The 14501-nt window shown below is 59.2% G+C and overlaps 1 non-coding gene across 1 annotated transcript; it reads right to left on the bottom strand.

The window, feature by feature from the left end:
* Positions 1 to 13807: 13807 nt before the first annotated feature.
* TRNAD-GUC (transfer RNA aspartic acid (anticodon GUC)) lies at positions 13808 to 13883 on the bottom strand. Its single transcript has one exon. It is a non-coding gene; the product is annotated as a tRNA-Asp (tRNA).
* Between the last annotated feature and the right edge of the window lie 618 nt (positions 13884 to 14501).

Below are 14501 nucleotides of genomic sequence, written 5' to 3'. Positions count from 1 at the left end.
AAGCCTCACCCCAGGGCCCCAACACAGCTCTCTGGGTCCCCAGGGTTTCCCTGTGCACTGAGCCTGGCTTGGAAATCATACACACACACACACACACACACACACACACCATCCTCCCTACCTCCTCCAGGCCCCTGCAATGGTGGAGCAGGGTGGTGTCCCTGGCCTGGTCTCTGCCTCGTGAATCCATCCACTCCACATCACGCACTGTAGGCTTACCTAGGGCCAGGCATGTGTCACCGGGATGCGTCGGCGATCATCGCTGGGTTTATGTTCTGGAGGAGATAGTCCACCGTGAAGGTGATACCTGAGTAAGTTACAGAGTACACTAGAAGGTGATGAGTGCCTTAAAAATAGGGTGCTGGGGGGCCCTGGCCGTTTGGCTCAGTGGTAGAGCGTCGGCCTGGCGTGCAGAAGTCCCGGGTTCGATTTCCGGCCAGGGCACACAGGAGAAGCGCCCATCTGCTTCTCCACCCCTCCCCCCCTCCTTCCTCTCTGTCTCTCTCTTCCCCTCCCGCAGCTGAGGCTCCATTGGAGCAAAGATGGCCCGGGCGCTGGGGATGGCTCCTTGGCCTCTGCCCCAGGCGCTAGAGTGGCTCTGGTCGCAACAGAGCGACGCCCCGGAGGGGCAGAGCATCACCCCCTGGTGGGCAGAGCGTCGCCCCTGGTGGGCGTGCCGGGTGGATCCCGGTCGGGTGCACGCGGGAGTCTGTCTGTCTCTCCCCGTTTCCAGCTTCAGAAAAAAAAAAAAATAGGGTGCTGGGGGAGCATGGGGAGCAGCATCCAATAACGGTGGTCAGGGCGGATCTTGAGAAGGTGATTTGAGCCCAAACAGGAAGGAGGTAAGGCGCGAGCCGTGTTCAGCTGTGAGCATCGCGGGTCCAGAGAAAGCTTGGGTACCGCGAGCCAGGGTGGGCTCGTGCGTGCTGTGCCCGGGACTCTCTGAGGTGCCCGGTGTGGCGGGGGGTAGAGGAGGCCAAGGGGGCTGTGTGGAGCCTGTGCCTCTCATTCCCGTGGTCCCCCCCGCCCCTGCCGAGCGCCCCCCTCACCAGGTGCTCTCTGCGAGCCGGGAGCCACGCAACTGCGTCCTTATTTTAACTCATGGAGGAAACCGAGGCACAGAGCAGGTCGTGGCTCACGGGGAGGCGTGGAGCCAGGCTCTGCGGCAAAGCCCCGCTCTGGGCCTTGGCAGGGCTTCCTCCGGCTCGGGTGTGTCCGTCCGCCGGCCCTCCTGCCTGCTTCGCCGTGCCAGGTGCACCCCCAGACCGGCCCGCCGTCGTGGGGGGTTGGCGGTGGGGGGGCTGCATCACGCCCACACCTGAGCGCGGGCGCTGCCTTTCCCCCCATTCGCGGAGCCGGCGCGGCCTTCCAAAACCGCAGTCCCAGATAAGAGCACAATCGGGACCTGTTCTGCTGGCAGGACTGTGGGGGGCTGGGCCCGGGGCGCTGGGCAGAGGGGGGGGCGCTGGCAGCGCTCTGGCCCTGCTATCAGCGGCCCTGCCCACCCCTTCCCCATTAGCCCCTTTGAAATTTACCCACCTTATCACAGCGCGCGGAGAAGCTGAGGGAGGCTGTGTGCCTTTGTGTCCAGCTGTGGAAGGCGGCCTCTGCCCAGAGGAACCGACCTGTGTGTGTATGGGGGGGGGGGGCATGTGGCTCTGGGACACTGGAGGGACCCCTGCTCTCACACAGACCTGGGCGCTCTCTCCCTCCCCGCCCTCCCCACCGCACCCTCGCACTGAGCACGCAGCAAGCACCCCAACCTGTCCTGCCTTCATCCGGACTGCTCTCTGTCCCTTCTCCTGCTCGCTGCCGGCCTCCAGCCCCTCCTCTGCCCCTGACCGCTGAACTCAGAAACCAGGCTGCTCCGGGCTTGACCTCCCGGTCCCACCTTCAGCAAATGTTTATTGAGCGGCTACTACACGCCAGGCGCGGGGGGCGCACAGTGGTGGCCAGGACAGACCAGCCTCGACCTCCCACGGTGCTGCAGAGGGCCGATTGACCAACACAAAACAGGGCAGCTAGGGAGCAGAGCCTGTCAGAGCCAGAACTGCGGGCAGGGGGCCAACGTGAAGCGGGGACACGGGAGAGGAAGTGCTGGGACACGGAAGGAGGCCGAGAGCAGCCGGTCCACAGGCTCCCTTCTCACTGAGGCTCAGGGCAGTCAAGCACCCCAATGGCAACACTGCTGAGCAGGAAGTAGAGCCCAGCCAGAACCCGTCCCGCCCTTCCTGCTGCCCCCAGCCCGGGGCACTGCCGGGGCCCTGGGCATGAGGGCCTGGCCAGTTTTGGATAGTCTGGGTTGGGCGGAGCCTGGAGTACAGGTCCTCACGGCCTCTTGGCTCTGCCTTTAGCAGGCAAGGGCCTGCCAGGTCTCTCTGAGGCCGAGGGTTGGGGCTCAGGCCGCAAGTGGAGGACTGCAGGGTGCATGTGGATGGCATCGCCATGCTGGGAGTTCTGCTCTTTTGCTCCCCGCCCAGTGTGACAGTCCTCCAGCGCCCTCACCCACCCCGGGCATTCTCTGTCTGCCCCTGGACATCCAAGTCCACCAGCAGCCTGACCTGGAGGATGTGTTCTTCTAGGAGAGCTCCTTCTGACCTCCCACTGGCCTCCTTCTCAACACACGCCTGCTGCCCAGTGCAGGGTAAGTGCCCTAAGGCAGGAGGCAGCCGCTGCAGCACTGGGCAGGGTGGCATGCGGTGTCACGGGGTAGGAGGGGCAGATGCTGGGGCCTGACTCGTGCCGATGGGCTCTGATGAGGCAGGTGTGGGCAGGGATGCTGAAGGGAGCCCCTGCTAGCAGGCTGCTGGGGTGGGGGGCAGCCCCTCAGGCCCTGTGCTGTGGTGGGCAGTGTCCAGAGGTCCTCAGGTCACTCTTCCTGTTGACTGGGAGAAGCCCAAGGCAGCTGGAATGCTGTGGAAGAACACAGAGTCCAGATAGCTGCATTCTCACCATGTGCCCTGGGGCAGCTCAGACTCAGTTTCTCTTCACAGTAAAAGAGGAACAAGCCAGGAGACTTTTTTTCTTAATTTTTTATTTTTTTTAGATGAGAGGAGGGGAGATAGTGAGGCAGACTCCTGCATGTGCCCCAACCGGGATCCACCCAACAACCTTACCTGGGCCCGATGATCAAATACCAAGCTATTTTTAGCACCTGAGGCTGCCATGCTTGGACCAGTCAAGCTATCCTCAGCGCCAGAGGTGACGCTCGAACAAACTGAGCCACTGGCTGTGAGAGGGGAAGAGAGAGAGAAGGGGGTGAGGGAGGGGGACAGAATCAGATGGTCGCTTCTCCTCTGTGCTCTCACTGGGAATCGAGCCTGGAATGTGAATATGCCAGGGTGACGCTCTATTCACTGAACCACCAGCCAAGGCCAAGAAGACCTTTAAAAGAATGTTGAAGGAACAACTGGGAGAACGTGCGAGTGCCTGGTCTGCACTAATGGGTCTGCAGCAAGGCCCGGTCCACACTGGACTCTCCCCAGGGACCTCCGGCTCTCTCATCTAGCTCACGTTGAGCTCAGGGAGCACTCAGCACGTGCCAAACGCTTTAGCGGCTTTTGTTTTTAGGAGCCCCGATAACTGGCTTAACCATGTCCTGGGTTTAAGACATACACTCACCATGGGTCCAGGCACGGCCCTGCCTTCATCTTTAATGCTATGATGAATACTGTGAACCCACTGCCGACCCAGGATCAAGGATTATCATCAACAATTCTACACAGATCAACACCCTTACTTCTCCCATCAATCCTATCATTTAGCTCTAACTAGACCCCATCTGACAGATGAGCAAATTGAGGCACAGTTGAGAGTTCAGGGCATCCTCTCCACCGAACGATGCTGGAAATGCACTGGGTGCCTCCTCCCCGTGACTTCCTGTGGGCTCCTGAGCCTGGACCAGGATGTCCCCACGCGACACACACACCCCCAGCCCTGGCAGGCCTGTCACTCAGTTGAGGCCTCCTCCCCCTGCCGGGCCCTTCCTTCCAGCCCAGCTCTCACACAAGAGCCTAGGGCTCGTAACCACCTTCCTGTCCTCCTTCCAAGAATAAGTAAAAAAAATAAAAAAATAAAAATATATATATATATATATATATATATATATATATATATATATATATATATATATATATATATATATATATTCATAACTGCACAGTGAATGACAATGCATGAAGAAGAAAGTGCTTGGAAGAGCTGGAGGTGGGGGGAGGGGTGGGGACAAGGTGAGACCCAGCATTAACACTGCCGCTCTGCCAGCTGCTCCACTCAGGGAGCTCCTGTGCCCCTTTGGTTGTGTGGATCCGGTCGGTCTTCAGATAGATCCGACAGCCCATGCCCTGCCCCTGAGCCCTGCCCCTGAGCCCTGCCCCTGAGTCCTGCCCCTGAGTCCTGCCCCTGCCCCCACAGTGACTTCTCAGATATAAAGGTGACCACCGTGTTCCCAGAACCATTCTAAGCTGACACAATTGGGACCTGGACAGTGGGTGGGGCGCCCCTGCCTGGCAGCAGCAACACCAGCCAGGAAGAACTTGGTGTCCCCGCCCGCCCGCTGCCAGGAAGGGCCCGCTCCTGACGCAGCCTCAGGGAGGGTTGGGGGTCCCTGGCAGAGTCTGGGTCAGGCTAAGAGTGGGAGGTCCTGGGGTCCGAATGCCCCCAGCAGCATCCAGGTGCAACGAGGGGTGAAGCAACTTTTCTTCCGACACGGGTGGGTCTTGACCTCTATGGGGAGCTGGCCACTCTTGAGAATCCGCTGAAAGCTATGGACCCCCAGATTCAGAATACACAAACACACACACAATTCCAGGGGCTCACAGACCCCAACACTGCTAGTAAACCCCGGATTATGAGTCCCTGTCTTAGATCGTGGATAATGTGTGGGTAGGACCCCAGGACTCACTTCAGCTCACAGCCAAGCATCTGGTGCGCACTAGGGGCTCCATGCGCGCCTGCTCCCACAGACCCACAGACTCCGGGCTCCATGCGCGCCTGCTCCCACAGACCCACAGACTCCGGGTTCCATGCACACCTGATCCCACAGACCCACAGACTCCGGGCTCCGTGCACACCTGCTCCCACAGACCCACAGACTCTGGGCTCTGTGCACACCTGCTCTCACAGACCCACAGACTCCGGGCTCCATGCACACCTGATCCCACAGGCCCACAGACTCCGGGCTCTGTGCACACCTGCTCCCACAGACCCACAGACTCCGGGCTCTGTGCACACCTGATCCCACAGACCCACAGACTCCGGGCTCCGTGCACACCTGATCCCACAGACCCACAGACTCCGGGCTCTGTGCACACCTGATCCCACAGACTCTGGGCTCCAGGCCCCATGCGTGCCTGCTCCCACAGACCCACAGACTCTGGGCTCCGTGCACACCTGCTCCCACAGACCCACAGACTCCGGGCTCCATGCACACCTGCTCCCACAGACCCACAGACCCACAGACTCTGGGCTCCGTACAGCTGCTCCCACAGACCCACAGACCCACAGACTCCAGGCTCCGGGCCCCATGTACAGCTGCTCCCACAGATCCACAGACCCACAGACTCTGGGCTGCATGCTCATCTGCTCCCACAGACCCACAGAGGCGGGCTTGCTGGGGGACAGAAGAGGCAGCTGAGCAGGCTGTGCGTGGGGCCAGATTCAGAGCCGGAGGAGGGCGAGATGGGCTGTCACTCTGCTGCTTACGGTCCCTCCCTGGCTCCCAGGCCCTCAGAGAAAGTGCACGCAGTCCGTGGGGCACAGGAGCCCCTCGTGATCCTGCCCCCTCGCCCAGCTTGCCTCTGCCCACAACCACTCGCAGTGGGTCAGCCCCGGGAGCTGCCGGGCTCTCCCCCGACGGTCCTTACCCCAACATTCCCTGGGCATCGGCCGCACGCCACTGTCTCAGGCACTGGGGTGCAACAGTGTGTTCAGTGCCCTGTGTGCTGACCACGGCTCCTGCTTCGACTTTTCTCCAGGCCCTCGCACTTGGTCTTCAGAGTCCAGCATGGGCCTCATCTCCTCTAAGAAGCCTCCCTGGTCCTGCCCTTCGGTGAATAACGTGCCAACCTGGAGCACTGAGGTTGCTGGTTCAAAACCCTGGGCTTGTCTGGTCAAGGCACTTACAAGAAGCAACTCATATTATGAGTTGATGCTTCCCGCTTCTGCCCCCCCTTAAATCAATAAAAAAAAAAAGTATATATATATTATGTATATATTATATAATATATAATACATATCTATTATAATAGAATATATATAAAATATAATATATAATATATACTAATTGATACTAATATATAATATATAACACATATATATTATACTGTATATTTATATTTTTTAATATATATAATATATATAAATATATAATATATATTTTTAGTGAGAGAGAGAGGGGGACAGACAGGGCGAGAGAGAGATGAGAAGCATCAACTCATAGTTGTAGCAAACTTAGTTGTTCAATGATTGCTTCTCTTTTTTTTTTTTTTCTTTTTTTTTTTTTTTTTTTTTTCATTTTTCTGAAGCTGGAAACAGGGAGAGACAGTCAGACAGACTCCCGCATGCGCCCGACCGGGATCCACCCGGCACGCCCACCATGGGGCGACGCTCTGCCCACCAGGGGGCGATGCTTTGCCCATCCTGGGCGTCGCCATGTTGCGACCAGAGCCACTCTAGCGCCTGAGGCAGAGGCCACAGAGCCATCCCCAGCGCCCGGGCCATCTTTGCTCCAATGGAGCCTTGGCTGCGGGAGGGGAAGAGAGAGACAGAGAGGAAAGCGCGGCGGAGGGGTGGAGAAGCAAATGGGCGCTTCTCCTGTGTGCCCTGGCCGGGAATCAAACCCGGGTCCTCCGCACACTAGGCCGACGCTCTACCGCTGAGCCAACCGGCCAGGGCCATGATTGCTTCTCATATGTGCCTTGACTGGGGGGCTCCAGACAAGCCAGTGGCCCCTTGCTCAAGCCAGCGACCTTGGGCTTCAAGCCAGCAACCATGGGGCCACGTCTATGATCCCACACCCAGGCCGGCAACCCCGCGCTCAAGCTGGTCAACCCGTGCTCAAGCCCGATGAGCGCACTCTCAAGCCGGAAATCTCAGGGTTCCGAACCTTGGCCCTTAGTATCCCAGACCGACGCTCTATCCACTGTCATGAATAAAATCTTAAAACAAACAAAAAACCGGGAGGAAGTGTGCATGAACCCAGCGTGCCTCCACCCCCCAGAGCTAAGGACCACCTCAGAGCTCGCAGATGCCTACAGCTAACCTAGTCTAATTCATTTTATAGAGATGCAGTGGAGGCCCGGAGGAAGGGGCTTGCCCAAGGTCCCTTAAAACAGCTGGGCTTATGGAGTGTTTCCTGTAGAGCAAGCACTTTCCCATGTGCCTTCCTCCTTCCAACAACCTTGAGGGGCAGGTACACTATTATAACCTCTACTGCACAGACAGAGGAACAGAAAGGTTAGGGAAGTTGCCTGAGGTCACACAGCTTGTGCGTGGCCCAGCGGATCCACGAGCCCAGGCAGCCTGGCTCCGGGACCTTGTGCGTCAACCCGTGCTGTGTGGCCTCTTCCTCTAGTTCCCAAGTCGGAATCCTTGGCTTCTGCTGCTGTGTGGCTTCATTTCAGTCTCTCACAGTCTTTGCGCCTTAATACTAATAAATAGAATAATACTATTATTATTTGCATTTATTGAACCCTTCCCATGATATACGCACTGTGAACAAATGTCTTTTCTACAGTGTCATTTAATTCTGATAATAATCAATCCTATGGGATATCATAACCACCATTTTCAGGTGAAGCAACTGAGGTCAGAGAGATTTATTAACTTGCCCAGGGACACACAGTAGAAAACAACCAGGATGCAAAGTCAGCCAGGCCCAAGCTCTGCCCACGACTCTGTCCTGCCGGTACGCGGGCCAGCCCGGGCGAGGGGTCACGGAATCGGTCAGTCCCGGGGAGGTCGCTCTGTCCGCCTCCTCCTTCCACCTTTGCAGACCTCTTGCTCTGTGTGCCCGTCACTGGACCCAGCAGCCTGGTGGCCCCAGAAGCTGCCCTACCCCCACCCATGACCCTTGCCCCCTTCTGCCACCTGACGCCATTCCTGCGTCACATCGGGGAAGCCCGGATCCCTGAGCCCAGTCTGGGACGCAGTTGGCAGCTGCTGCAGGAAGCAGGACCCGCCCAGCCTCTCGGATGTCACTTGTACACCGTCACCCTGTGGTCCAGGCTCCCCACTCCCTTACTCCCGCCATCACCACTTCTGTGTCCAGCCCACGGGGTGCCCAGCTGAGTGCCTGCCCTTCGGGGAGCTGACGGGCTGGAGGAGAGCTGAGAGCCAGACGGGCTGGACAGGAGGGGCTCGGGGAGGGCTGGGACAGCGTCCCGGCAGAGGCGGCAGGGGTCCAGCCGGGCTGGGGTGCGGCTGGGACTCAGGCGGGGGAAGGGAAGGGAGCCGGTACTGAGCTTTCCCGGGGGGGCTCTGCCCGCCTCCCTCACGCGTGGAGCACACACAGGGCTGGGGTGCGGCTGGGACTCAGGTGGGCGGAAGGGAAGGGAACCAGTGCTGAGCTTTCCCGGGGGCGCTGTGCCCGCCTCCCTCACGCGTGGAGCACACACAGGGCTGGGTGCGGCTGGGACTCAGGCGGGGGAAGGGAAGGGAACCAGTGCTGAGCTTTCCCGGGGGCGCTGTGCCCGCCTCCCTCACGCGTGGAGCACACGCGGGGCTGGGTGCGGAGGACGGACCTCTGTGGACACAGGGCCCTCCCGTCCCTGGGCCTCAGTGTGGGCTTCGTGGGCTGAGGTGAGCACTGACCTCTAACCCATGCAGAGGAGGGAGCACGTGATTAGTGCTGTGAGCGGGTCCTCACGCCAGCCCGGTGTGGGGTTTTGTTCTCATCCCCCATTTCAGAGATAAACTGAGGCAGGGCAAGGGTAAGGTGACCTGTCCACAGCTGGCCGCAGCAGAGCTGATGAGAGCTGGCCTGGCTGACCAGATATCCCAGAATGCTCGAGGCAGGAGTGGGTGGGAGGTCTGGGGGCAGGGGTGGGGGTGGGGAGCTGGGGCTGGAGTCCCTCTGTCCACAGCCCCCGGGCGGTCGGGCCTTGCAAGGGCCTGCACTGGGGCTTAGGGGTCTCAGGAACCCACCTCTAGCCTCAGCTCCACCTCCTACTTGCTGTGCAACTTCTACAAGTTCCTTTCCCTCTCTGGGCCTCAGCCTGGTCTTCGGAAAGCCAAAGGCTGGTACACAGTGTGTCACTAGGTCCCTTGTAGGCCCTCACAGGACGTGCCCACAAGTCCTCGTATCTGCCTGCCCTTCATGAACTTACCCTCCATTGCTGTCCCCCACAACATGATCTTCACATCTGCTGTCTCGTGCGACCCCCGCATGTGGTTATGAGGAAGCTCTCATTTCCCGTTCGCCGTTGGCTGGTGAGGGCAGTGGGCAGCGGGCAGCCAGGGCACCACAGACAGAGGCGAGCTGGCACAGTGAGAAGCCCAGCATCTCACCTCAGGGTGGGCGGTCACCTGGCCCAGTGGAGACCACACTGGCCGGTCCGCCAGCCCAGCAGACTTAGGGGAGGGAGGTTACACTCGGCCGGCCGGCCGGGGGGCTGCACACCACTGCCTGCGCTGGGATCCTGGGCCGCCTACGCCGCTGCACCACCCTTTTGTGGTTCTCCTCTGTGCTGCTCCTTCCGCGAGCTTCCTGGGGCGCCCCCATGGGGCGCCAGCCTGCCCTCTGGGGGTCTCTCTCTTCCAGGAGTGGAGGGGCAACCACAGGACCACGCACAGGCCCCCGTGGCCCTCCGCGCGGCACACGTACTAAGTGGTGAAACCTCGCGTCCACTCTGTGAGGCGGGCAGGATAGGACCAACCCGTTTTACCAATGAGGAGACTGAGGCAGAGGGGCACCTGCCCCCCAGGAGGCACAGCTGGCTAGTGCAGAGCGAGGACTTGCACCCTGGCACCTTGGCCTGAGACCCGCTGCCCTCCGCTCCGCCCAACACACAGGAAACAAAGGACAACAGTAGCGACAGGCTGTCTGTACCTAAGGACGGTGCCGTGCAGGACAGACTGTGCCCAGGGAGGCTGAGCAGAAGGAGATCAAAGGTTCGGAGAAGAAAGCCCGAGGCCCGGCGACCGAGGTGTCAGAGGGGTGGGCCAGGGCTGAGACACAGGGCTCCTGGTCAAGGTGCTGTGTTACGTCCATTCCAGATCCCGGAGGGCCGGGCCCACCGGCACGGTACCCAGCCCCACAGCAACCCTGCCGCTCCCACCGCACAGATGGGAAGACTGAGGCTGGAGCTCTGACCAGCAGGGCCCTCTGAGAAGGGTGGCAAGGCATGGGGTTGAAGGGATGAGTTCCTGGGAGGCCCGGGGGTGGGGATGTGAGCCCCGATTGTGTGGCCTGGGGCCTCAGCTCTCCCCGCTGCCTGTCCCTGCCCATCCGAGGAAGGACCCCTCGTCCCCCACAGGAGAGAGGTGGCAGGTGAGAAGCCGGGAACTCGGAGTTTCAGGGACGTGTCCAAGGCCACACAGCTGATGGGCAGTGGGTCACTTCTGCTCTGTTGAGAAGGAAGAGGCAGAGCAGAGGACAGAGCGGAAAGAGGGGAGGAAGGCGGCACGGGAGGGAAAGGGGAGGGGCGGCCCGGGGGTCCTGAGCCCGTTCTCACAGCTCCCGCCCCGGCTCAGCCTCCTGAGTGGCTTCCTCTCCGCTTCCCAGAAAGGACAGATCAGAGTCCTGGTCCTGGACTGGGGCCCCTCACACCTGGCCCCAGGCAGGCAGGAGGCAGCTTGCAAGGGGCACATGCCTGCACGGGCTCTGCTGGGGTGTGGCCTCCTGGGAGGGGCTGTTTGTTCCCCAGCAGCCCAGGTTCGAGGATGGCTTTATGGTGCCATCTGGAAGATGTGGCATGGGCGGGGCGAGCTGGCACGGGGCCGGGGCAGGGCCAGGGGCCCTGGGCACAGTGGGGAGCTGCCCCCCAGCTGTTGCCGGGCCCCTGGAGGAGGGCGGGAGGGGACTCCGGTGGCCACGAGCCATCGCAGTCTGACAAAGACCCTGCGGATCGGGGAACCGGCCCCGTTTCACGAATGGGAACACTGAGGCCCAAGGAATCAGCAAACTGCTCGAGGTCACACCTGGCCAGGTGGGAGTGACATGGTCTCACCTGCCTCACAGCACTCCCACACGAGTGCCGGCTACCAAGGGCCGGCCTAGAAGGAGAGGAACTGGCCCAGACACCCTGAAGCCTGGCAAGGGTCGCCACCGCGTGGGGACCCGAGTTCCCTGTGCGGTAAAACGGGGATAACAACGCGTAGGGCTCCCAGGTGGAGGGGACAGGACGGAAGAACAGCCGAGACAGCACTCGTGATGGCCGTCCGCGGGGGAGAGGACGGCAGCCTCGGGGAAGGATGTGCGCTATCCTGTGGGTTTGCAGCCGACGGCCCCACAGCGCTCCCTCTCCCCTGCCACCTGGTAAAGTCCTAGCCTGCATCCGAGACCCTAGGTCTCAGGAGCCGCCTCTACCCCTCCCCCTCGGTCACTGCCCTTTTCCCCTGGGGGTGGCGGGGGTTATCTCCTCTCTGACCCTCACTCAGGGATCTCCTGTGTCAGAGGGTGGGCGAGATGCAGTTCTCTATTGAGCGTCCATGGAAGAATCCAAAGAGCCCCTGGGTGAGGAAATGCATCTCTCTCTCTCTCTCTCTCTCTCTCTCACACACACACACACACACACACACACACACACACACACACACGAGGCGTTATTTCTTTATAGCAATGCAACAGCACCGACACCTGAAGCCCGTGGTTCTCAACCGCCCGTCCGCGGACTGGTGCCAGTCCACCAGAAATTTTGCGCCGGTCTGCGAAAGGGCTACCCACCCTGATGTATGGAAGACTATGGACCCAATGATCGTATGTCCAATTCGCTTACGCTCGGGGTGATTTCTGCCATAGTGGTCCCTGAAATAATTCTCCTATTTTCACCGGTCCCCAGGTGTAAAAAAGATTGCAAACCACCGCCTTAAAGTGTAGCAATCCTTAGCTCCGCAGTGAGATTCCCAAGGGCCTCAGAGATAGCATGGTGAGACGAGGTCTGGGGCAGCAGGACTTGCAGAGAGGGACACTTTGGGGAGCTGGCCCAGTCTCCTTCCTTCCGCAGCACTCCAAGGCTGCTTTTTCCGTGGAGAAGGGCGCTCGGGCCTTAGCAGTGCTGCTCCTTGGGGTGAAAGTGACTTTTCTCATATGGCCGGGTTGGGGGTAGGACTGGTTCCCCTCCAGGCCTGGTAAGCTGCCCGGAGGGTGTGCCTGGGGGTGTGAGGGTCTGCCTCCTTTGTCCAGACTGCTCGAGTCCATCATCCACCTGCACACCTGGGACCCAACCCACAAGGACCACTCGGGGGACCCACGGGTATTACAGCCTTGGACCTCCAGCATTTGTTGGTGTCTGGACCCAGCAGCTGCCCTGAACAGCCTCAGTACTGGCACAGGACCCCCTTCCTGCACCCCCTCCGCTATGATTTTTTGTTGTTGTTGTCTCTTCCAGCTTGGGCCAGCCCCTGGGCTGAAGATGCCAGCACCTGACACCTGCCTTGGGGTCATTCATCCGGAGCCATGTTCCACCACCTGCCCCTGAAGGGTCTATAGCCTTCGGATTCCAGGCCACTTTCCTGAGGGGCTTACGTCCAACACACGTTTATCCAGTGCCGACGGTCTACCCGGTGCTCCCTGACCACCGGGCTAATCTCTGTCTACTGCTTTTGCATGGTGTGTCTGTCTGTCTTCTTGGCACCGAGAGAGCCAGAAATGATACTCGCCAGGCTTGGGTCCGTGTGATGGTCTAGTCCCTCGTCAGAATAGCAGCTCCTCAGAGGCAGGTTCTAGACCTGCTGTGTCTCCAGCTCTGGCCCCTGCTCATGAGCAAGGGGGAGGGAGGTCCTGCCCCTCCCCTCTGATGGTCACCATAAGCTGCTATTCTGTGTGTGTGCATGAATGCGTCTGAGCGAGGAGGGGGGGGGAGAGAGAGAGAGAGAGAGAGAGAGAAAGGCATCATCTCATCGATGGTTCCACTTAGTTGTTCCAGTGGTTGTTTCTCACATGTGCACTGACCAGACTTGAGCCAGTGACCCTGGGGGTCAAGAGCTGGCGCCCTTGGGATCGAGCCAGTGCCCCTGGGCTCAAACCGTGATCTCAGTGTTCCGGGGCAATGCTCTCTCTATCCACTGCCACCACCGGCCCAGGAGGGCACTGTGTTCGTACAATTAACTCCAGCCTCCCCCTTTCACTTGAGCAACCCTGGGGGGTGGTTCCTGTTACTGGCAACCCCAACAGAGTCAGAAGATACGCCGCGGGCTCCTTATCAGAGAACAGGTGGGTGGGTGTGAGGGTAGAGAGATGTCACAGGTGGAAGGAACAGCATCAGTTTTCTAAGGAAACAGAGATGGAAGACTGCAGGGCATGTATAGGGAAGAGAATGCTAGTTGCCTCCCCGATATCCATTCTCTCTTTAATTTTTTTTTTTTTTGTATTTTTCTGAAGCTGGAAACGGGGAAGCAGTCAGACAGACTCCCGCATGCACCCGACCAGGATCCACCCGGCACGCCCACCAGGGGGCGATGCTCTGCCCATCCGGGGCGTCGCTCTGTCGCGACCAGAGCCACTCTAGCACCTGGGGCAGAGGCCAAGGAGCCATCCCCAGCGCCCAGGCCATCTTTTGCTCCAATGGAGCCTCGGCTGCGGGAGGGGAAGAAAGAGAGAGGAAGGAGAGGGGGAGGGGTGGAGAAGCAGATGGGTGCCTCTCCTGTGTGCCCTGGCCGGGAATCGAACCCGGGACTTCTGCACGACAGGCCGATGCTCTACCACTGAGCCAACCGGCCAGGGCTTTAATTTCTTTTTAATGGAATCACAATTTTCCTGGATGAAATAATGCTAGGATTCCTTGTAAACAGAAGGAAGAGTTAACCAATTCCTGGCCAATGGGATTACGGGACAGTTCCTTAAAAGAAGGACTAATTCAATCCTTCCTCCTACCTACCTGGAACCGGGATGTGAGGGCTGGAGCTGTGGTGACTATCTTGTGACCAAGAGGAGCCCTTGAGGCTGAAAGCCAGAACTGTAATTATCTTCAGACTTTACATTTAAAGAAAAATAAATCCCTGTCTTGTTTAAGCCACTGTCTTTCAGGACTATGGTACTTGCCGCTGAATACAACTTCTAAGCGACTCAAGAGAGTCTGTTAATATCTTCTCGGCCAGCTCCCTCTTTTTCTAGATGGTCTTGGGTAGCCATTTCCCTTAAGGAGGACTTTGAGAAGCAAAAGGGATAAAGGGAAGGGGGAACAGGGTCTATTAGTGGAGCCAAACCTGGGAGGTCAGGGGGTTACAAGCTCCTTTAAAGATATTAGGTCTAGGAGTGTCCAGGGAGGGTGGAGTCTGAAGGGGCCCTAGACTAAGCTCTCACCCACAGTTCCCTCAACAATAAGTTTGCAGACAAACATCTG

The sequence above is a fragment of the Saccopteryx leptura genome, chromosome 1, assembly GCF_036850995.1.
Source record: "Saccopteryx leptura isolate mSacLep1 chromosome 1, mSacLep1_pri_phased_curated, whole genome shotgun sequence".
In the NCBI taxonomy this organism is placed as follows: domain Eukaryota; kingdom Metazoa; phylum Chordata; class Mammalia; order Chiroptera; family Emballonuridae; genus Saccopteryx; species Saccopteryx leptura.
This window is presented reverse-complemented; position numbering and strand designations above follow the sequence as displayed.